Below are 23,765 nucleotides of genomic sequence, written 5' to 3' on the forward strand. Positions count from 1 at the left end.
ATCGAAAAATAGGTTTCTATATCAATACTAGCAATCCACTCTGTGTTGATCAGTCAGAAAATAAGTTACATATTATATTTTAATGTGCGCAGATTTCTTATTTATAATTAGAGATCAATTCTTTATTGATTTATTCATTTATCAAATCTAAAAAAGTAGGCTTTTTCAGAAGAAAGTTTTGCTGAATTTTAATTTCGATTTCAAATGATGTATTTTTCAAACAAGTTTTCTATTATAATACCTTTAATTTTTATATAATTTAACAAACGTTTTTTACTCTGTCTGCTCTTTTAAATTATATTCATTTAAAAAAATTGTCTTTTTTTAAGAACGTGAAATACAAGATGAACAAAGGCAAATTCTTACAAATTTCTCTTCAATTTAAGCAAGGCCGACAAGCTGATGAAACAACTTGGGATATCAACAAAGTGATTAGCCCAAGAATCACTACCGAACGTAAAGCACAATGGTGATTTCAGAAATTTCGTGACGAAGGCAATAGGCTTGAAAAGGATGAGCGTAGTATCGGATATCCGATGTTGACAATTATTGATTAAGTGCCTGAGTATAAGCCAATCCAAGCACAACTCTTCGAGAAAATAAGTTTACGTATACTACGATTTCCAACCATTTGAAAGAGATTAGGAAGACGAAAACAACCAAAAGAAACGTCTTTACGACGTCTGGTCTTCCCTTTTTTAGGCAACAAGAGATACCCGTTTCTCAACCAGGTTGCTACTTGCGAATAAAAGTGGGTGTTTTACAACAAATGACGACGCTTGTCTCATGGGCCAGACGCCGAGGAACCGCTACGACGCTTTCCGAAGCAAGAGTTGCAAAGAAAAAGAGTCATGCTGACTGTTTGGTGGTCTGCGACTGGTCTCATCTATTAATTTTATTGAATGCAGGTGAACCATTACAATGAGCAACTATGTACAATTAATAAAAAACTTGGACAAGATCACCTAACAGTAGTCAAAAGAAAAGCCAAATTCTCCTCCACGACTATGCCCGACAGAATGTTGCTAAAAAAAAACCCTGCAAAAGTGACACAAATTAGGCAACGAAACGTTGCCTAATCCACCATGCTATCCTTATTTCTCAACTAGCGACTACAACTTTTTAAGCATCTGGACAACTTTCTACGAGAAAAAAATCTTCAAAAGCCTAAACGATATCAAAAACGGCTTTAGCAACCATATCGCCACTAGAACGCAATATTTTTACGATAAAAAAATAAATTCACTTGTTTTGCGTTGGAAAAGTGTGTTTATACTGCTGCTTATGCCGATCAATAAATTGTTCTCTTATTCCTGATATGTTCATCCAAATTTTACACTTTATTTTCAACCTGATATATGTCAGAAGGAGAAAAAGCCTCATGATCTTAGGTATACTAGAGACTATCTGGCGTTGCCCGGTCGTAAAATACGCATTATGTCATATTTTACTACATGCCGATTTCGTATTTATTTATACAGCAAATCCCCTTTTGATTTTTACATGTAATCCAACATGAATAGTATCGATGTGAAAGTTTTTCTTTTAAAAACTATAGAAGCATTAGCTAGAATCAAAACAATTCAGCGCAAGCCTTAATCTTTATTGAGCGCTGGGATCCGTTTGCGCTATATCCAAGTGGATAAAAAGGCAATAAATTAGGCGTTTTAAGCTCAATATGTATATTTACACATACCATGAAGTTAGACCTTGTAGGGCTGCTAATATAAACAGTACTGTTTCAATTGAGCCTCATGTAAAAAGCCCCAAATTAAAGAGATTCCGAAAGGATTAATATCGCATTTATTAGATTCAAGCACGTAGATCAGGAAAGTTTGTATAGACTTTTGTGCACAAACCGAGAAAGTCACCTATATATATATATATATATATATATATATATATATATATATATATATATATATATATATATATATATATTATATATATATGTATGTATGTATTTAAAGCTGAATGTCTGTATGTGTGTGTCTGCGCACGAATAGGCTCCTATATTGTTGACTATTATAGAACACTGATGACATATAATGTTAGAAGATGTATCGAGACACAGGAATGGATATATTTGATCCGACATAATGATGAGTCATTAAAATTGTGGGGTCTGCGTCCGCGTCTGGTCCACAAAGTATGGAAATAAAAAAAATTAAAAATTGAAAAAAAAACGTTTACAAGTGTTTTTATATAGATGTACGTAATACTACTTTGATAAGTGTGTTTTAACTAATATAGGGATGGTGTAATAAACTTGTTGGGTCTGCGTTCGCGTCTGGCTTCCATAGAATAGAAATAGGCACACACTTTAATAAATACTTTTCATATCTATCTGCGTAAGTATACTTTGATAATTATGTTGTAGTTTGAAGTAATATGGTATAAAATTTAAAGGTGTTCGTTCGCGCCTGACCTCCATAGAATGGAAATATGTCACACAGTTTAACAAGGTTTTTTTAATATAGATCCACAAAATATTGTGATATGTTTTTCAGTGTGAACAGGTATGGTATAATATATCATGGGGTTTATCTGTTTTATTTTTACTTTCATCATATTTTGCTTTGGTTTTGATACCACCAAATTCGAAGTTATCTCTTTACAACCCTTCCTTTTCATAACCTATCATACTTTCATAAATCAGTGTCCATTTTCTGTAGGGGGTTTTTGAACCCAGTCAACCACGGGTACTTTTCCTAGTATATATATATATAGAGAGAGAGATAGAGAGATAGATAGATTGATAGATAGATAGATAGATAGATAGAATAGTTCTTCATTGTAACTAAAACTTGTTGCTGTTGTTACAAATGATCTGAAATAACAGCAATAGGAGACTTGATTCAGAATAATTCTCATGTGTTATATTTCCCCTTTTTTCAAAATGTCGTGATTAAGGTTTTGCAACATTTAAAAGATATTTTTTTAGTTAATGAAGACTATTTAAATTTCAATTTCTTTTTTTAATGTCCCGATGTCTAAATTAGATTATTAAAAACGCACAAAAAGATATACAAAAAAAAAATTTAATTCGAAACCCACAAACGTATGTGCGTGTATGTGTATGTATTACAAGGGAATCGCTAATTATCAAGGTCCGAGGACGTCTCAACAAATAATTTGTTTACATTTGACGTGAAGATCAGTATGTTTCATCTGGCCATTTTAATTTCTTTGTTGTAAATATTATCAGTGAGATTTTAATAAGACAACCTCCGTCATAAATGTGCGTTAAAGCCGAGTTGCGTCATTGTATTGCTGGCAAAGTTCCGTTTAAATTGGTGGTGACTATGTAGAACATGAAATTCTGAAACGCAATTTATCGGGTTTTTTTTTATTTTTGTAATCTGTTTCCGGTCTTCGAAAAAGTTAAACTTTTGTGATGAATAGAATAGGAGTCATTAATTTGCATCGATTACATCATGTTTTTTTTTTCTGGTGAGTAAAGTTTCAAAAGTAATTTTGTCGTAATCCCCTAGATGCAGTGCACATAACCCCCACACACACTTACGTTACACACACACACATGTATATATATATATATAGTAAGTTATAAACTGTATATGGCGATTAAGCTACACTGAATATTCGGCGTTTCATCCACTCTAGGACTCTTCAGGTTTATGCGCGAATTCTGTGGTTGTTTGTCGTCTTTATATGCGCATTTTCTAATGTAGATTTAGTAAGCCAATAAGCTTTCTAGTATCTACCCCGCCCTTCCTATCAGCCAATGCGCATGCATTCATCGCAGAAAGACCTATTTGATCTCTGGTTGACCTGCCCCCTTGTGTGTGCTCTATTTAGCCTGGATATTTAGTTTCTTCATCTGTTTTAAATCTAGGTTAGTGTTTTTTTTGTTTTTTTTAATGTTAGTTTACATACATATATGCACATATATACATATATATATATATATATATATACATACACACACATGTGTGATCGTTTATGTATATTCATGTTTGTTTAATTTATTTATTTGTTTATTTTCTACTGTTTTTGTTAGTTTTGTTTGTTTTAGTATTTACCGATATCGGCCTGTATAGAGATGGCGGACAAGCTATAATAAAAAAAAACTCCAACAAATCAAGGTAGATTACTTTAAGAAAATCATTCACAAGGAAATGAAAAAAATTAGGCATAAAACCAGACGTATCAGCTAACATAAAAATAACAAACTTCCTCGACGTCACGTTACACTTAGATAAAACACATATGAACCCTACTTTAAAGATAACGCTACTCCAATATACGTAAATCCCAAGTCCAATGACCCCCCCCATCAATTATAAAACACCTTCCCAACTCAATCGTAAGTAGACTCAGTAATAACTCAAGCGACGAAAATGCATTTAACAGGCCAACCAATATCTACGAAAAAAACCCTAAAAATAGTTGATACAAAAATATCGATATCAAATATAAGCAACAAAACAGCAATAATTATAAACAAATTAAAAATAGAAGAAAAAGAAGTATAATTTGGTATACGGTCCGATACAATCAAATGTGAAAAGCAAAACTTGGTAAGAAATTTCTAGATCTTATTGAAAAAACTTTCCCGCAACCAATCCCTTACACAAAATTTTCAATAAAAATACCTTAAAGTTACCCTAAAGTTGTTGCGAAAATTTTCAGATGATAATGAAAGCACATAATAACAGAATATTAAATAAAAACATTGTTAACAACAACAAAATAAACAATAAAAAGTAAACACCATGACAAAAATAAAACTGACACTAGCAGAAATAATAATAATAATAATAATAATAATAATAATAATAATAATAATAATAATAAAATAATAACAATAATAATTATAATTATTTAAGTTAAAAAATAATAAAGTAAATTTTATTTTGTGAACACATTTATTTGCTATTTCTCTTCCTCAGTTTAATAGATTTTGGGTTCTTTAAAGTACAGGATAGCAAATTTCTCATCAAGGCATAATTTACATGGGTCATCTAAATGCCTACATGTGGTAGCTTGTCTTATTTTTTTCCATTCGACTACCGGCGAATGTCCGCTTTCTTTGAGTTCCCAGTATTTATTCGCTAGTGTTGTTTTTATACGGTGTTTTTTTTTATTATTGAAAGTACTTTTGTGGTCATAGTATCGGGATTTGAAATCTTAGGAAGTAATGCCTACGTAATATTTCTTGTTATTCAGGTTTTCTTTCGCACATATTGTTACCTGATAAACTACGCTTTTTGTTAGACATTTATTTTGAACTAGGCAAAGTGTGTGATGTCTACAGTTGCTATCCTGTACTTTAAAGAACATCAAAAGCTATTAAACTGTAGAAGAGAAATAGCAAATAACTGTGTTCACAAAATTAAATTTACTTTAGGATATCGATACAAAATAGTTTATAAACTAACAAACACAATAGAAAATAAGCAAATAAATAAATTAAATAAACATGAATATACATAAACGATCACACATATATGTATGTATATATATGTATATATGTGTGCATATCTGTATGTAAACATATGTATATTTATATATAAAAAGAAATGTCTGCCTTAAACCACTAACCTAGTTTTAAAACAGATCCTTTGTTCGATAAAATGCATGCCCATTGGCTGATAGGAATGGGCGCGGTGGATACAAGAAAGCTGATTGGCTAACTAAAATCCTCAACAGAAGAGGACCATATAAAAACAATAAACAACAACAGAATTCGCGCATAAGACTGACGAATCCTAGAGTGGATAAAACGCCGAATATTCAGTGTAGCTTAATCGCCATATGTAATTTATAACTTACTGACTCGCTCTACCGACGTATTGAGCACTTTTGAAGTAAATACTTAAAGTTTACGCTTAAATCTATACTTTCTCATATAAAGTTTATGTGAGTAAATGCAGTATATATATATATATATATATATATATATATATATATATATATATATATATATATATACAATGTATTACAGAAGTGAGTACACATACTACAACTATTTGCCTATATCTCATCATGGGGCAATACTGTCATAATGATTTATGATACAATGGAAAGTAGCTTTTCTGCACCAAATAAAACTGCTTTTACTTTCCTGGGCATGGAGTTTACCAGAGCTTCACATATAATCATTTGCCTGCTCTTCCACTTCTCAATTACGACGTTTCGGGGCTGGCGGATTTTTGAGACATTGCACACCTCCACCTTCTGCCTGAGGATGCCCCAAAGAGGTTTTATTGTGGTCTAAATTATATGTAAATGTTCAACATTCTAATTCGCCTTGGTATGCACTAGTGTAGCCACATCTGAACCGGTGCACCTACAGGTAATATCTTCCATTTGCCAGAAATTCCCAAAGTGTATTGACCCGAAAAGTTACTGCACTATCAATTAACTCCTAACCCCATTTCCAGCCGCAACGATATTGCATAGGTGTACCTGTTTTATAAATACTGTTATGAAATGTGCTCTTACGAACTTGTTGCTCTCTTTCCTATTAAACTAAGATACTCTTTATCCGAGTAAAACGATAAATAGCAAAGTAAAGGTAATTAAAGGCTGGTCACACTTCTACTATATTATTATATATATGATAGACTTTTAAATTCCGGTTCTGTTGCTTACGTTTCTTATAGAACAGACATGCAAAATTTTAAATGTAATGTGAACAAAAATCTTACTGCTCAATTCCGTACACAGTGTTCATGTTGACAGGATAATAAATTTCAATAAGTTCTAATATGCTCTTTAAAGCGTGGATAAAATTTAAAATATATATTAGGAATTAAAAAAAAACAATAAAAAAACAAATGAACGAATTAAATTTCTTTCATCTTAGTTGGTACTCTTGATGCCTTTTAACTTAAATTTCTAATTTTGAAACGTAAAAATTATTTTTTATGCCTGGATGTAAGCATATTGCTTACACTTTAAGTTATTCTATATATTTATAAACATAAATATATTTAAAGTGTAGTAATAATCATTTAATATTCCTACAAACATAAGTGGTTCATGCTTTCGCAATCATCAGTGCAGACACTGATGTTTGACGCTAGTCACAAAAAATCTAGACTTTGTCACATAGACAATTTTTGCTCTATTTTCAAGGAACGTAACTCCTAGGCCACCGCTAACAGCGAACGAAATGAGAGGCATTTAATGTTTATCACAACGTTATTAAGACGATCTATAATGATCAAGCACAAAACGACCGCATTTTTTATTTCTAAGACAATGCTCTATTTTAAGAGATTAGTTACTTAAAGAGGCGAAATAATTATAAATTATTAATTATATTTTTTATACACAGATGCGATAGTTTTTCATGCTTGCAAACTGATCTGTGCAAAGCGGAATGATTGATGACAGTATAAAGATTCGAACCCCGCTACTAACTTACGCTTGACACCCCCCAACCTCACACATACACATACATATACGTGTGAGTATGTGTAAATAGATAGAGACATATGTACATATACACATATGTTGTGCGGGTGTGTGTAAGTTTATTTATATTCCGACCGTTTAAGATTACACAGAAAGTACATTAAAAGGTAAGCAGAGAATTAGAAAATAAAGCGCGTTGAAGAAACCGATTGTGTAATTACGTTTTGTTCTGTGTTTAATTGTATACAAAGAAAACAAGAGAATGTGCAGACGTACGAGAGCCGTGCAATAGGTAATATCCTTGATCCACTTCCAGTTGTCTGATCTAGCTGAAATGTTGCATGTGCAATGATTTATATCTCTAGGGGTTATGTGGAAAATTACAGTTCTGAACTAATTGTGGTTTCTGTTTTACAGATGTTTGAACTGAGTCAGATGTGAAATGGAGCCTGTTGAATGTCGAGCAATGATCCGTTTTTTTTTATTTGAAAGGACGCACACCACAGGACACTTTTCATGAAATGAAAGAAACTTATGGTGATAATGCCCCATCATATAACCTTGTAAAACGATGGCATCGTGAATTAAAAAATGTCAGGAAGTATGTGAAAACAGCTCCCAGACCTAGTCGCACCCCTTCTCCCATTGATGAGGCATCTGTCCGTCAAGTTGAGGCTGCCATTTTTGAAGATCGGCACATTAATATTCGCTAAAAAGCCCAAGATTTCAAGATTAGTACAGGGTCTGTGAACTATCATTCATGGCCATTTCCATATGCATAAGGTGTATTCCGAGGTTGCTCACACCATTCCAGAACCGAGAATCCGTCGAATGCTCGAAGATGAATTTGAAGATGTGCCAAGAAAATGAGTCAAAGTTTTCAAAAGACTGATAACACAGGATGAAACCTGGGTCCATCATTATGATCCAGAGACTAAAGCTCAGTCAATGCAGTGGAAGCTCTTGGACTCACCACCTCCAAAGAAGGCAAGGGTGCAGCCCTCCGCTGGCAAGGTTATGCTCACAGTATTCTGGGACCAGGATAGAGGAGTGATGACAGATTTCCTGGCAAAGAGTACCACAATTACAGGAGTCTATTATGCTTTACTTTTTAGGAAATTAAAGGAAGCTATCAAAATCAAGAGGCGGGGCAAGATCAGCAAATGCACCTCCTCATGCAGGACAACGCTCCAGTCCACAACTCGCATGTCACCAGATCAGAAGCACGGACGTGTGGGTATAACACAGTCCCCCATCCTCCCTACTCTCCTAGCATTGCACTCTCTTACTTTCACCTCTTCCCAGCCATGAAGTTGTTTCTGAAAGGAAAGCGTGTCCCAGATGATGCAGCCTTTATTTCTGAAGTCGCGTCATGTTTGGAGGACCAACCTGGGGTGTTCTGCAAAAACGGTCTCCAGAGCTGCATCAAACGATGGGAGAAATGCATAACTTTGGGTGTTTTTTTATGTAGAGAAACACTAATAACTGTGCCAAGTTTCATTGCTCTACTACTATGGTAAGTGGGTCAGGGCATTACTTAATGCACGCTCCTCGTAATATCTCCACGAGAGTAAAATATCTGAAAATGTAAACTCGAATTATCTTTATATATCGATCTATTTCTCTTTCTCTCTTTAATCAATATAAAATTCTATACGTGCATATCTTTTCTCTATTTATTTCTTACTTAGTGACATGTTGGAATAAAAATAACTTTTTAAAACATATTTAAAAAGAAAAAAACATTATTTTCGAACCTACATTTAGCCTTCGTCAATGTAACGTAAGTAATATGTGCGCCCCTAGGTGGGAAATGACATAAGAAGAAAGTAAATTAAAGAAGAGGGGTGTTGTTCAAACTTTGGCGACGAACGACTAAAATAGCACACACAAATATATACGTACATATTATTTTTTAAATATAATTTTTTTAAATATAATTATCCACTGCCACGTGTTTCGTCAACTACGACACATCAGTGGCTGAATCCAGCGAGATTAGAAATCGGGACCCGACGGTAATGAGGCTAAACCCCTTTCGGCTGACCCATCTCGCACAACTGTCAAGATATATCGCGATTTACTTAGATGTTGTAGGTTTTGGTTTTAGCGATATGTTTGGAATGAATTCAATTACTAACGAAAGAGCATTTTTACCTATATGCGAGTTGGAAATACTTTACCCTTTAACCAATTTGGTACCCCCACATGGGAAGCTGTATGTATGTATATATATATATATATATATATATATATATATATATATATATATATATATAAATTATTTTAAAAATATAATTATCCACTCACACGTGTTTCGTCATCTACGACTCATCAGAGTTGCTGAATCTAGCGAGATTCGAAATCGGAACCCCACAGTAATCACCCGAAACTCCTTAACGCTGACCCATATCGCGATTTACTTAGATGTTGTTTGTTTTGGTTTTAGCGGTATGTTTTGAATGAATTCAAATATATATATTCAAATATATATATATATATATATATATATATATATATATATATATGTGTGTGTGTGTGTGTGTGTGTGTGTGTGTGTGTAAACTCTTTTAAGAACTCGAATTTTATCTTTTAGCACATTACAGTTTCAATAAAATCGATCACTTAAGCCCGTATGCTCAGATCATGTTGTTATAATCATTAGATTACTCTGCTAGACATGAGGGCATTAAAAAATAATAAATTTCAACTATATTTCCCGCGGTTAAGGTAAGTCGAGACGGTTTGTTCCTTGCTAATTAAAACAGAGATGACATCCTTGCTGGATCCTAATCTCCCGAACGGCAGTGATCGTGTCAACCTGCACTGATGATTCCCAAAACGATGAAACACTAGCGTTTGTAGGTATTTAACATATTATTGTAGTAAATAATTACATATATGTATGCATATATATATATATATATATACATATATATATATATATATATATACATATGTGTGTGGGGGGGAAGGTGTTATAGAAATGGCTGTTATAAAGTAATATATGCGACTATATCTCGTTTTAATTGATCGGCCCGTCTTAAAGCTAAATTAAGATTAGTGGCATAAATCATTTTCATTATTTTGAGAAAACAAGAAATAAAACAAAAGGTCTAATTTGTTCTTCCAATCAACCATTTTTAGTCATTTCCTTTCCAGCTTTTCAGGAGTCAAAGTGAAACGAAATTAAATCGTCAATTCCATGATAATTGATTGTTCTAAGTCAATAACAAATTCATTTAAGTGTGTAAGGACAAAAAAGCTGGCAATTGTGGCACAAGAAATATAATTAGTCACGTCTTTCATTTAATTTAATATTAAATTTATTCTTTTCCGACGGAATGGCGTCACATGAAGATTTGTAATGATGTTTTAATGTTTGACAAGTAATTTTATACGAAGAATATTTTTCTGCTTTCATGCATTAAGTACAAGTAAATCACCTTGATGAATTTGTTCCTCTCTAATTACCTCAGGAAGATTAAAAAAGTAGAAAGATTAACTTGGATATACTTTTATCACTCTGGTGATTCACCCTTGCCTTACACTGTCTTTAGTCCTTTACTTCTGTAAGCAATGTCTCAAAAAAAGAAGCGAAATTGCTGTTTTATATGCAGTCAACACTTATCATTGTACGGTTTAAAAGAAAAAAAAATACTTTAATCGGCGTTATACTCTGCCTGAAGCGATTTCTATAAAACACACAACCTCTTTCAAGCATAATGTTTGTGTTGACTCTAAATGAACACCGAACACAGGTGTATACATAAATTCAGAAATTTATGATGGTTTATTGACTGGTGTCCAGTTATGGATATTTATTTTATCATGCTGTGCAGCCTAACATATTCTAATTATGATCTATATATTATTACGCTTTTCGGTTCGACCGTTATCATTGTGTTCGTAAACATACTTTAAAATAAAAACGGATTATTCCAAATCACACCAACCGTTATTATACGGAATTCGCTTAAGAAAATGGTATATTGTCAGCGAGTGTGTGCTGGGTACAGATAAAAATACTCATGCGTTATTATTCGCCAGCCAGTGTTTGGTGGATCCAGATCATAATACTAAGTTAGTTATCGCTTGCCAGTTAATGATGGGTACAGATCAAAATACTAAAGACTTATTTATTATTATTTTCACTGCTTCTTCCGAATTGTATTTATCTTAGGACACTATCTACTGTTACATGATTAGGGCTGTCCCCTGTTCATGTAAGTATAAAAATAGAGAGATTAGTTAAAATGAAAATAAGAGAAAGCAGAAATCGAACCCTGGACATAAGTTTTAAAGAACAATAGGTTTAAATGGAATGCCCAGTAAATTGTTAATTCGGATGAAATAAATAATAAATAAACTATTCAATTGTTAAAAGAATGTGGATAATAAAATATTGGTTAAATAGATAAGATATGTAGGTTAAATTCCTTTGTGAAAACAACACAAGAAAAATAGGTTATTGGAAAATCAATGTCGGAAACGTGCAAAGTCGCGCATGTTGAAACACGTGAATTTTGCTCACGTGACCGGGATGCATGGATTTCTCAATATAGGAAGTGGGAGTTAGTTGGTCGCGGAGACAGTCAGAGAGACAGTCAGAGAGACAGTCAAGAGAGACAGTCAGGGGAGACGGTCAGTGAGAAAACTCAGAGACAGGCGGACGTCTGAAGCGAGACGTCACTTCAGAAACTAAAATGTGAAACTTTGAGTTCTTAATGAGGAAATCCCGACCGGTCGTAAGAAAATAAATTCATCATGTGTTTGTGATAAAGCTCATCTTTATGTTTGTGATTTCTACAAAAAGGTAAATTGTATTGCTATTATATGTCTGTGTTATAAAATGTCATTACATACACATCTCTCTCTAAGATACAACATCATATGTAATAAGACAAGAACTCTCACTAAGACTCATATCATTACTAATAAGAACTCACGTAACATACGCGCACAAGTGGTATAGTCTAATACTAATAATAATAACTATATAACCTCTACTCCGGAAACTCTTCCTCTATAAAATTTCCAATGTAGCTTAAATCCCACTCCCCTTTACTAATTAACATGCTTGTAAGTATTATTATAATATCATCTTTAGTATGATGGACTTCAATAGCATATTTGCAAAAACAGATCGAATGTTTGTTCTAAATGAACTATTTTTTTTTTAATGTAGATGGAAACTGTTTGGCGTACCTGGATTTGACCTTAAACTGTATCCGATGGCGAGGCGTCATCTTGCTAGCTTTGGGGAGGGCGGAGCCACCCCTTAATTAATATTGCTCCTAGGTCCAATAGGACCCGGAATGGAAGTACCTGTTAGAGTCCCAACTATGGGTTAAATACACACCGACTTGATAAAGGACACAAAAACAAATATATTCTATTAAAAATGATACTTCCGAATCAATGGATTTGGCATCAAATAACCTGAAAATGAAAAGGGCTGATATACCGTAAAACAAAAACCAACCAACTAACCAAAGTAATTTTTTTGCAAACGGTAGCATTCCATTTACTATTAAAAAGTAAATAAATAAATAAATAAATAAGTAAAAGTAAAATCAAAGCATTATGAGAATAAAACGTGGACGATGTTGAAACGTTACCATAACACATACTATAAACACAAAACCTTTCAAATGTAGCTTTTAATCTGTTGAAAAAGGTAATTTTTACATTATATGTACTAATATGAACATCCGTCATTTTTTCTCGGGGCAAGAAAGGTATGTTTCTATCTGAAAGAAACTGAAGATAAGTCTACGACACCGTTTGAATTTCTCACCCAATTAGCCATAGAAGTGGAAATTGGTTTGTGCATTCAAAAATATTGTCCATGTGTTTATCTAATCTATTAAAGAGATATCTTATGCAGTGAGATGTATCGTTATTAATAATTATCAAGTGTAGTATATATATATATATATATATATATATATATATACACATATGATTTCAGAATGTGAGAGATTGTATATAATAAATTCCACAGCCAAACAACGTCGCATCCCACAAGAGCCATGACAGTCAAAAAACTGAAAGTCCAAGACTCGAGTTTCGCCCTCATTTGGGCTGATCAGTTGGACACATCCGAACTCAGCATTCGAAACCCGAGCCTGCTGCATACAAGGCAAGCACTCTACCAACTGAGCAAACACCACGCACACAAGAATTTCTATTAACCAACACAGATCAAGCAAACCGCGCCGAAATCCGACTGTGAAATGAACCTACTTCGTCTCAACAAGGGACGCGGTCATCCAACCAACTAATAACCCAAAGCCGATGTCTCACAAGTAGGAGTTTTAACTCGAAAGGACGTACCAATCTAGTAATGCTATCCAAGCATATGTATATATATATATATATATATATATATATATATATATATATATATATATATATATAAATAAAATGACTCATTTTTCGCATCTGATTTTGACATTAATAGGATTAAAAATCAAGATATTTCATGCAAATATAATATGAACAAACGGCAGAACAATATCTGAGGTGTGTTATAGGCTTATTATTTCTCAAATTCCTCGATAATCTTAGATTTCTATACTTTTTCTGCTGAGAAGTCACGGCCAAAATCGGTTAAGATCAATGGAAGTGGTAAAATATTTTCTCTCTAAAAAATTCCTCCTTCCCCTGCCACCACTTAACACTGTTTGGGGATCGTTCACAAGGAACAGTTGAGAAGAGAACACCGGTTTGGCTTCGTAGTTCTTTTATGTGAAGTTATTTAAAATCACTAAACTAAGCTGCAGTGCTCCGTGGTGTAGTGGTTAGCGTGCTTGACAATTCACATTATATTTTCACGTTCGCGCCGACCTACCGTAGTCGTTTTTTTTTTCCTAAACAACTGGAATGGACTTTTCTTAGTGGTCGAACTGTTAACGTTGCAGATGTTTTTTGTTTTTTTCACACTTTATTTTCCTACTTTTACTCATGACTCCGGGTTTGATCCTTCCTACTTACCTACCATAACATTTTTTAAAACTCATCCCCCCGTCCCGGAAACAAACACCTGGGCAACGCCGGGTACCCCCGCTAGTATATATATATATATATATATATATATATATATATATATATATATATATATTATTTTATTACCGTTTTATCTGTTTAGTTTCACATGTCTCCGTTACTGAATCGTATTAGCAATCCAGTAACTTCGTCGGATTTGGACGATTTAAAAACAAAAAAAGAGGGAGGAAACTCCATTTCGAAAAAAAAGGGAAATGTAAGATACAAGTTCACCAAATATTTAACATATACACATGTGTGCACACATGTGTATATGTGAAATATTTGGTCCAAAATCAGCTAATTCATTACACTTACTTTTATATCTCATTTTTATCTTACCCTTCCTTTTTTTATAGATCCGTATACATGTATCTATATTTTTGTATGTGTTTTCTTTTGTTTATATATGTATGTCTATGTGTGTATACGTATATAGGTTTTGATATTTATATATGTATGTGTGTACTTATATGTATGTATATGTATGCTTATATATATATGTATATGTATATCTATGTATATGTATATATGGATGTGCATACATGTGTGCATGTGTGTTTATATGAATTTTCGTATGCTCCTGTGTAAAATGTAGGGACTTGTGTAAGATTTATCATTATACGCACCTAGTTAATTATAATTATATTTACCCGTATCTATTTATTTGTATCCAATCTCTATTTTTATATATGCATGTGTTTCAATGTGTTTGTATATGTATGTGTGTGTATACAATATGTTTATGTATATATGCATGTATATATATATATATATATATATATATATATATATATATATATATATATATACCACGTTTTACTATTATTATTTTGATTTTTATTATCCTATGATAAGTATCGCTCTCAGTCACTATTATAATTTTTATTATTATATTTCATAAAGTTTTTTTTTTTTAATACTACTACTAAAATTTTATGATTTTAACCACTTCAAATCACACTTAATTTACATTTGACTGATTGATTTTTTTTATTTCTTCGGATGAGTTAAAATCATAATAGATTCACTGATTGATATAATAATCAAGTTATTGATTTTGTGCTACGAAACAGATAATGCCAAGAATTGTACATGTCAACAGAATTAAAGTAATACATTATAAGATTGTCAACATCATGAAATTTGGAATATATTTGTTGCCATTTATTAACTACATATAATAAATCTTTTCTATGTTACCTGCCATAATTGCGATTCAGCTCTTTATTGATATCTTTAAACACAATCAAACAACTTATTACTCTCCTTGTCTCTTTCTCTGTATATATATATATATATATATATATATATATATATATATATATATATATATGTATATAAATATATTATATGTGCATATATATATATATGTATATAAATATATTATATATATGTATATAAATATATTATATATACATATAAATATATATATATACATATACATATATATGTATATATACATATACATATATATGTATATATATGTATATATATATATATATATATATATATATATATATATATATATATAGCCCTCCAAATATTTTACCGAACTTTACAATCGAGATATTTGTAAGCAATTCAGTGTTGCATCAGATGAATTCTTTTGTTGAAACCTCGGACATGATTCGGACATGGCTCATTAATCTTCATTTGACGAACGCACAAGAATAGATTTGTTAGTAACTCGGGAACAATAATTTACTCTGTTTAATGGGTTATATCGTTTGATTGTTCCTAAATACACACGACATCTTTACGGACATATATCGCTAACATAAGAGTAAAATTAATGTGTGCCTAAGCATACAAGAAATTTCCATCTCATCTACACTTTTCTTCCCCCCCGCCCTTTATATGTCTATTTAATTTTCCTTCTCTTATTATTTCTCTCTCTCTCTCTTCATATATACACTAGCAGTCCAGGTCGGTATTACTCGAGGCCTATGCATTGTTGATAACTTTATGTGCACATGTATTTGTATATATATATATATATATATATATATATATATATATATATATTTATATATATATATACATATATATACATATATATATAACTTTATGAACATATGTATATACATATGTACATGAATATATGCATATATATACATATATATAACTATATATTCATATATATATATATAGGTGTATGTATATAAATATATATATATATATATATATATATATATATATATATATATATATATATATAACGTTTGACTCATGTCAAGATAACCTACATTTTAAAGTGTTTAGACCCAAAATTTGCGGAAGAGATTGCTCTTCACAGGTAAACTTTTTCAACGTTGCCTTTTGTCAGCCAATTTTTTTGCCATCAAACTGAATAAAAAGCTTGCTACATGACAAAATATTCTTTATGTAAAATTTCAAAATTTGGACACGAAATTAGATCATTAGTTGCTAGAGATACATAATATCAAATTTTTGAAAGTTTGACTCCTTGACAGTCAAACTTTCAGCCAAAACCGTTTAAAAATCTTGCCCTACCTGACTAAAATGTCAAATGTGTAGACGCAAAATTGTCTGAGAGGTCAGTTTTTTTTAATTTGTCCTAAATTTTTACCCCTTATTGATTTAAGCTCAATAAAATTTTTAAAAATACCCTTATGTCAAATCTCGAGTCTGTAACCGGAAAAGTGAGAGAGTTATTTGGTAGGGAAGAGTACACACACATACAGTGAGATATGACACGTTTTAAGTCTCCAAGGATAGTTTTGGGACAATTGAAGTAAAAAATCACTGATCAGTCACACAATGATCTACAAAGCTCTTCTTGTAATATGTGAGGCAAAACTAAATTGTCTTTCAGAAAATCATAGGTTTATATGGTTAATATACCTGTTTTCAGCCGGAAAAAACGATATAACTGAAAAAAAAGGCCTAAAATGGAGATATTTTAGTGACAATTTTTGTTACCTCACCACAAAGAAAAGCAAGAAATCACTTTGATCAGTTAGCTTTCATTTAAGCTTAAGAACAGCAGCAACCGGCTAGCGGTTCCCAAAATATTGCACGTTTTGTTTGACCGGGTGAAAAGTGAAGCCGAAAATAATTTTTTCTGTAAAAAAAAAAAAACCTGCCTTCAATTTTCGAAAAATCAAAAATCCCTTCTATACAACTTGTCACTAATATCAATCTGAACAACTTGTATATCAGGAATTTTTGATTTTGGCCAAATTGAAGACGTACATTTTTTTTACAGTAATATTTTTTCTCCAAATTTGTCCCCCAGCAGTATTTTTCACAGTTGATACCAAATTATGTGCTAACAAAGTGGTCATATCACTTCTGATAGGTTTTGACAACTATTCCCCCCAACAGGGTTTAAAACTAAGTGACTCACCCTTCATTTTTGCTTTGAAGGTTTCCCTTGTGAATGATTTATATGTCATGGTAGGCAGTATAGGTTGGATGTATAGAAGTAACATTTCACAGCTCCATCGTATTGTTTGAAGTCAGGGCATACCCTCATGAATTATTCAAGTGTTATGGGTGAACTGAAAAGAAGATTTTCACGTGGAGCAGGTGTGAAAAATCCTCCCCTTAACATGAAGGAAGTTGTGTGAGATCTTCACTTGTATGTGTGTTGTATCAGTAGTGAGGAGAAACAGTTCTGACCTAAAAACGTAGTCCTTTTAACTGTATGTAAATATGTAAATAGTCATGATGGCTATGTCATTCTGATTAATACTTTTTCTTTTTTCAGAATAATTCACATAGCGACCCTCTCTAGTAGCAACTATGCTTTTTGAAAAAAAGAGAGGGCGAAAGAAGGGATCTACAACAGCATGATACTCCAATTTGACGAAGGAGGAGAAAGTGAAATACCACGAAGATGCAGTACATAAACATCGTGAGAAGGCAGACAGCAAATCCACCATTTCCACGTCCAACAAAAGTTCCATCAAATGCATCAACACCCTTAAATGAGGAAAAACCAACGACTTCAACATCTGGAAAACGTGGCAGACCACCTTTAGAAGCAGCAGCGATGACACCAAGAACGCGATCACGCCGGAAGACTGAGCAACAACGAAAGCGACGCAAAACCGAAAGAGTGTCAACAGTTCGTCGCTTGCTGCAATTAGCAACTTGGCAGAAGAGGAAGGGGGCAAATACTGAACAGGAGGAGAGAGGTCTGATAGTTATGCAAGTGAGGAATATATACAGGGTATCCCAATAAAACATATACACTCTTTAATCTCAGTTGCTACATGAATACGCTATACCACATTGCCAAGAGATGTTTAGGAATAAACAGTGCCACTTCCAGCACAAATATATATGCTTAACTACTGGAAAGCTATATATATATATATATATATATATATATATATATATATATATATATATATATATATATATATATATATATATATAGCTTTCCAGCAAATATATATGCTTAACTACTGGAAAGCTATATATATATATATATATATATATATATATATATATATATATATATATATATATATATATAGCTTTCCAGTAGTTAAGCATATATATTTGTGCTGGAAGTGGCACTGTTTATTCCTAAACATCTCTTGGCAATGTGGTATAGCGTATTCATGTAGCAACTGAGATTAAAGAGTGTATATGTTTTATTGGGACACCCTGTATATATATATATATATATATATATATATATATATATATATATATATATATATATATATATATATGCATATATATTTATGTATATATATATGCATATATATATAGAGAGAGAGAGCGAAAGAGAGAAAGAGAGAGAGAGAGGGAGGGAGACACAAGCAGAGAAGAGAGTTGATCATTAAAACTATTTTAATTATATATTAAATTATGAGCTGTTTAGGAGTTAGTAGAAATTAGTTATTACTGCATAAATAAACACATATTTGAAAATATTCAATCACATGCTTGGCATAGTTAAACATTCTATATGAAATTCCTTAAGATTTTCCCGTTTTTACCAACAAACAACACACACACACGCACAGATATATATATATATATATATATATATATATATATATATATATATATATATTCCGCGTGTGTGTGTGGTTGCTCACACCTAACTCTAGCGCGATCTCTTTACTCTTTCTCGAATAATTTTTCTTCAGAATAAGCAGCCTACGAAAAAGAAGCCCGCTCTCTATTAGTTCTCGTTAAGACCAACTGATACCGCACCAAGATTGCGCTATATGCCACATATCTTAAATATTTATGAAAATAATCCTTACAATTTAGACAAACTATAGAGGAACATTACCAGATCAATAAAAATAAATAACCAGTGACGATCTATAGGTAGTTTCTGCAAACCTTCTTAAGAGTGCCCCGAAATGCAGAGGTGTAAACGAGGTGTACGCTATATAGAGAAGACGGGGTAGCTATGATGATAAAACTCCAACAAAGTCAAGGGAGAAAACTTTTAGAAAATCATACATAAGGTAATGAAAAAATTAGGCCTAAAAGCAGACGTATCACATAACATAAAAATAACACACTTCCTGGACGTCACATTAAACTTTGATAAAAACACATATTAACCATGCTCAAAACATAACGCTACTCCAATTTACGTAAACCCTAAGCCAATCACCCACCATCAAGTATAAAACACATTCTTATCTCGACTCAGTAATAACTCAAGCGATGAAAAAACGGTTATGAGGAGAAGAGTTAACTATTTTGAACATTCTCCTAAATAGCGATTTAATGAAAAAAAAATGTAATGGTCTTGTATCTTTTTTTTTATAATTTGTTTTAAAATAATAAAACAAAAACTTTGATACCGCTATTGTAAGAATATTGCCGAAAGCCATTCTTAATATGGTGAGTGGGGTTAACTATTCTGAAACTTTACCTAACAATGTAATAAAAATAATGGAAAAATATATGTATGAACAATAAATATTTCTTCAGTTAAATAAAATATACTGAAAATCTTTAAATAGGAAATAAATATTTCTTTAAATAAATTAAATCGTAAGTAATGAAACCAAGTGTTTTATTTCATATTAAAAAAAAAAATTGTGTCCATTTTTTATAGTATTTAAATATGTATGCCCTGTCGGTGGGCATTAGAAGATGATGAATCCCTGTAAAAGAAGCATATAAAACAGACAAAACATAAATAATAACTATGTAATCAACGTGAAGTTGTATAAATGTTACAAAATTACTCGATTCGGCATTAAATAACACGAAAAAGGATTGATATACCGTTTTTTTTTGTTTTTTTTTTACAAGGGTATCACCACATTATCAAGGCCCAGAGGCCACTCAAGGATAAGGGTTAAAGAGTGTACAGTAGAAATTGGTCGATATAGTAATCATTAGTAATGAAAATTTGGTAAATTTAATAACTTATATGGAACGGCTCATCAAGAACTTATTTACTTTAGACTTGAACACAACCATATTGTAGTCAGCCGGAAAGCAGGACAACGGAAGACAATTCCATAGGCGTGCAGTTCTAAGAAAGTAGCTTTGTTCATGGAATCTACGTTTAGGTTTAGGCACAGATAAAGAGTGGGGAAATTATTGATAGTGTTTACAGCTAGACGAGTGTTTCTTGTGAAAGTTTGGCGAGGGAGGACCATAGATTGAAGCTCAGTTGAACACTTTCCATGAAAATAACGATACATCAGAGACAAACTCGCAACATCTCTTCTGTGAGATAGAGGTTGCAAGGAGGAGAAAAGGACATCTCCTACGAGGCTACGAAGTCTATTTTGAACTCTATCAAGGCAGGACAAGTCCTTTCTAGCAGCTCCTGCCCAGATGTGGCAACAGTATTCCATCCTTGGACGTACCTGGCTCTTATATAAATAGAGAATTGCATCAGCAGTGAGATATCTACTGGATCGATAGAAAGATCCCAGCATTTTTCCAGCGGCCTTGGCAACAGATTTGATATACGTGTTCCATTTAAGATCAGGAGTAATGGTCAAGCCCAGAAGCTTGTCAAAACTTGAGGCCTCCTGAAGACGAGAGCCATTCATTTCAATTGATGACAAATGTGAATTAGAATGTTGATGATGTAAAGAGAGAAGCTTGGTTTTAGATGCATTAAAAGTAACCAGCCACTCCTTTCCCCATTGTACTACGTGCTCAAGATCAGAGGAGAGAGAATTGGAGAGAACTTGGTCGTTTACTGTCTTTCATGTGGTACCATAAATAGTAGTGTCGTCAGCATAAATGTCTACAGATGATGTAAGGATATGATTTGGAAGATCATTAATGTAGATCAGGAAAAGAGTTGTGCCCAGGATGGATCCCTGAGGGACACCGGCATTAATACTGTGAGCTTCTGATTTTCGCCCCTCAACTACTACTCTTATGAACCTATCAGAAAGAAATGATTTAATAATTGAGAAGACTTTTCCAGCTATACCATAGCTAGCGATCTTATGAAGTAAACCTTTATGCCATACCCTATCAAAGGATTTAGATATATCAAGAGCAATTGCCCTAGAAAGATTGCCACCGTCGAGAGATTTGCTAATCCTATGCGATATAACTGTAAGGACATCTGCTGTAGATCTAGCAGAACGGAAACCATATTGAGTGTCACTAAGAAGATTATTTTTGTTGAGATGTTTGATTACTTCTGTATTTAACACAGATTCTAGCAACTTACTCATGACGCACAGGAGACTTATTGGCCTGTACTGAGAGGGGGATGAGCGATCACCTGAATTCTTAAATACAGGGCATACTGATGAGATTGTCCAGGGAGATGGGAAACTATTCTCCTTAAGACAACGTTTAAACAGTTTTGTAAGTATGGGCGCTAGTTCAGGTTGAAGTTTTTTGAGTACTATAATTGGAATACCATCAGGGCCAGTTGCTTTACTCGAATCAAGGTTTTTGATTAGCTTCGCAACATCACGTACAGATATACGTATATCACATAGCGTGTTTTCTGATACAGGAGGAAATATTGGGGGTTGGCGGTGTTGGTCGCAAAGGGTAGAATTAGCTGCAAAGTTCTTGACAAAGAGTTTGGCTTTGTCTGATGCTGACGAGATTACCTCAGGTCCATTGATAATAGTTGGGATGGAGCACACGCTTCTGTTCAGGATTCTGTTTGCTATTTGCCAAAACTGGTGGGAACCAAGCCGCTGCTCAGCTACTTTGGACTTAACAGATTGAGCATACAACACTCTTGCGTTCCTTATTACTTTCTTACAATGGTTGCTGGCAGTCCTGAAAACGGCTTTAGTTTCCATACATCTATTACGTTTGGAGCAGTGGAAAAAGTGATTTCTGTGCGCAATGGCAGCAGCACATTCTGGAGAGAACCATGGCTGGCTGTTAGGTTTTTGCTGAAACATTTTAGAGGGTATGAAATGGTCAATACCTAAAATTAACCATTCAGTTAGGTCTAATACTATAGAGGACACATCCTTTTTAAACATGGAATGCAGAGGTAGATCAGATATAAATGTACGGAAGCTATCCCAGTCAGCCTTAGTGTATCGATATACTGTACGATGAAGTGGTACGTCTGGGGACTTATTACATTTCATTTTTATCTTAATTGATACAACAGAGTGGTCGGAAGATCCAAGAGGCGACAGAACAGAAACTGAACATAGTTCAGGGCAAGTTGTGAGAAAAAGGTCTAGTAGGCTCGCATACTGGCCGTCATTATCGGGCACACGGGTAGGTTCCTGAACAATGTGAGTGAGGTCATAGGCAATGGAGAAATCATGACAGAACACCCCTCATCATCGGTCTTGCTTGAGTGGGTCAACCATTCGACGTTGTGAACATTGAAGTCTCCACATATGTGAATGTTAGCTGAAGGATAAGTAGAAAGGACTTGGTCAATTTTCTCAGATATGCTTTGAAAGATAGTAACTCCGCTGTTGTGGGGGCGATAGAGAGTAAATATAAATGCAGTAGTGTGAGCTAAAGCAACCCGGAAGCACATATAGGGTAAGTTAGGATCTTCCCTGGAGATGTCCCTACCACATGGAAAGCTATCCCTAATATAGGCACATATTCCATGCCCATGGCGATCTTGGGGGTCAGATTTAGAAGTTAAGTTAGAGTATCCTGAAATTGCAAACTCATCTAGGGAAATAGCCTGTCCAATGCCAGTTTCACTTAAAAATAAAAGGTCTGGTTTAGTCTCCTGTAATTGGGTCTCAACCTCTGGAAGGTTAGAACGAAGACCCCTGATGTTGGAGAAGGAGACATGGTAGTAGGGGTCTACGTTGGAAGTTGGAGAACCGGGTTTAATCGTGTATTTTTTCTTGAAACTTGTCATGATGAAATTTAGGAATTTGTGGACTAGGTCG

The sequence above is a fragment of the Euprymna scolopes genome, chromosome 12 (assembly GCF_053919585.1).
Source record: "Euprymna scolopes isolate OS-2025 chromosome 12, ASM5391958v1, whole genome shotgun sequence".
Lineage (NCBI taxonomy): Eukaryota > Metazoa > Mollusca > Cephalopoda > Sepiida > Sepiolidae > Euprymna > Euprymna scolopes.